Source organism: Marmota flaviventris, chromosome 9 (assembly GCF_047511675.1).
Source record: "Marmota flaviventris isolate mMarFla1 chromosome 9, mMarFla1.hap1, whole genome shotgun sequence".
Classification (NCBI taxonomy): domain Eukaryota; kingdom Metazoa; phylum Chordata; class Mammalia; order Rodentia; family Sciuridae; genus Marmota; species Marmota flaviventris.
Genome location: NC_092506.1, coordinates 9,999,974 through 10,002,846, shown reverse-complemented (window position 1 = coordinate 10,002,846; position 2,873 = coordinate 9,999,974). Strand labels below are relative to the sequence as shown.

Genomic DNA, 2,873 nt, shown 5'->3' with positions numbered 1-2,873 from the left:
TTGCTGGTACATGGGTGGATCTGGAGACTATCATGCTAAGTGAAATAAACCAGTCCCCCCCCAAACCAAAGGTCAAATGTTTTTTTCTGATCTGTAGAAGCTAACCTACAATGAGGGTTGGGAAGAGGAAGAATAGAAATTCAGGGGATTAGACAAAGGGGAATGAAGAGAAGGGAGGGGGGGCTAGGAAATGGAAAGACAGTGGGATGAATCTGACCCAACTTTCCTGTGTACATATATGAGTCCACCACAGTGAATCTCACCATTGTGTATACCCACAAGATTGGGGTCCTAATTAGAATAAGATGTATTCCATACTTGTATAATTATATCAAAATGGATTCTACTGTCATGTATAACCAAAAAAAAAAAAAAAAAAAAAAACCAATAAAAAAGAACTTTACATATAACAAAAAAAGTACCAGAAATAATACAATGTTGATGGTGAATTAATCTGACATTTAAATATTAAATACTTAATGAAATTAAAATATTTTCATTAAGCAGGTTAGGTTCAAGCAAACGCCACCTGGAAAGCCAAGTCCAGACACTCATAGAGGAAATGATTTTCTGAACAACAGGGAAGACCAAGTGATCTTCCACTCCAGTTGCAGTATTGGTGGCCATAATGGTGGCAGTCAGCCAGTGTTATCCAGATTACTGAGTGTTGGCCACATTATCAATTTTCAGAGTTGCTGGGGTGGGAGCACTGACCGAAACCAACAGAAGCTGGACAACAATTTCCTCCAGAACGTTGGAAATATCACCCTTTCAGGCAATATTGCCTCTGCTTTTTTTCTCCTAGGGGATACTGGTCTTTTAGTTTTGTTACTGTAGAAATGGCATCGATGGGATGACCTCCACAGCATCTGCAAAAGTATGGTAGGACTCCATACCACTCAGTGGAAATCCACACCACCGGTGAAATTCCATACCAGTCAATTAATCACCAGGCCAATCTATTTGTGGAGAACCACCTCCTGCAATAAGAGCTCTCTTCTTCACTAAGGAAAGAGTAACACACAAACAGAGTGTGTGGTTTCTTTAATCTCCAGTTAGAACCACAAACAACTGTAACTGTTTTTCCAGGGCCTGGAAATATCCAGCCTATCATCTTGAGAAGTTTGCCAGAATCACTTAAATTGATCTCTTCAGCTAATTCAGCTGAACCCAGCATGGTAGCAGTGAATTGGTCAATATGAGCAACTAACTTGGTTCCAGTTATCTTACCAGTGAATTCAGTGTCTTCTCTTTCAATATCCTAATCACCACAATATTCATTTTGTTCAGAATATGGGTTGTAAGATCACTAAGAGCATGTCTTAGGATAGATTTCTGTGTGAGAAGGATATTATACCTTTTAAAAAAATTTGCTTCACTAAATTAAAAATACAGGCTGTCTCTTCTTGCAGCCCTTGGTTCAGGCACAGTACAAACTATTGTTTGATTATTCATGTCAGTTTTGGGAGCAGATAAGCAAAACTGAATAAACTTGATCTCAGCCTTTTCAGCTCTGGTTATGCCAGAATTTGTCACAGTTTGGATGATAACCAGTCCTTCTACCAACTCACACTTGTCAATTGTCCCAACTATTTCAGTATCTTTATGATCTGCACCAGTAGCAGTGGCTGGGTCAGTCACTTTTATCACCACAGTGCACTCACTGGGGAAAGTAGACTTCAATATTGAGAGGTAATCTTTCAGTTCAATGAAGTGGTTGCTCCATTTAACAGTATCTCTGTGTCCCCCCACCTCCCATTCTACAGAAAGAGACATGTCAGTCAAGATCTCCCTGCCCCATTTCAATACTCCTTTCCAAAGTCTTCTGGAATGACTTGGAAATGATGATTGGATGAACCTCTTTTTGAAGAATTTTGGCACAGGAGTCTAAGTGAGAGCCAGCGTGATGACCATGGATGTGGTAGCATCTCCTGCTTCTGCATCTTGAGCCTTAGATAACTCCACCAGCATTTTGGCTTCTGGATGTATTTGTATTTGTTTCAATATGGCAGCACCATCATTTGTAATGGCCACATCACTTTTCCATTTTGGATTGTTTTATTCATTCCTTTTGGTCTGAGGCTTGTTCGAGCAACATCAACAACCACTTTGGTGGTAGAAATGTTACTGGACTGGCTTATGTGGTTCTGAGAGGCATCTTTCCTGCAGTTGCCAGCAGACATAGAGAATGCCAAATTCTCTGGCATAGCAAACTTGGCTAAGTTATGTGGGAGGGATGGACGGACACAATTCCAGCTAGCCATGGAGTAAAATTATGCATTCACTTTGATTATTATTTCTTTCCAAAAATAGGCATTTAAAATTGTCAACAGTTTTAAAAACTGTTAGAATTATTTATTTTATTAAAAAATTTCCCTCAACTTTATTGAGGTATTATTGACATTTAAAAAATTGTATGTATTTGAGGTATACAACTTAGAGAATTGATACCTGTACAAATTGTGAAGTATTCACCACAGTTAAGCTAATTAATATATCCATCATCTCACATAATTATTGTGAGAATATTTACTATCTACCATCTTAGCAAGTTTCAAGTATACAATATAGTATTGTTAACTATAGTCACATTTTTATACCTTCTCAATAATTTGTTTATCTCACATAATTGAAACTTTGTACATCTTGACCAACATCTCCCCATATCCCCCTGCCCCAGGACCTGGTTACTACTATTCTAATCTGTTTTTAATGAATTTGACATTTTTAGGTTCCTTGAATAAGTGAAATCATGCAGTATTTTATTCCTTTATTTCACTTTATAATGTCAGACATCATTTTAAAAATCAGTTTGTCTGTTTTAGAACTCCTGAAGTCTACTAAACTAAATGTATGAAGTAATAATGATATTA

The 2,873-nt window shown here is 37.6% G+C and overlaps 1 pseudogene; it reads right to left on the bottom strand.

Moving 5' to 3' along the window:
• Nucleotides 1–657: 657 nt before the first annotated feature.
• Nucleotides 658–2,264, bottom strand: LOC114099844 (T-complex protein 1 subunit delta pseudogene; annotated as a pseudogene).
• Between the last annotated feature and the right edge of the window lie 609 nt (nt 2,265–2,873).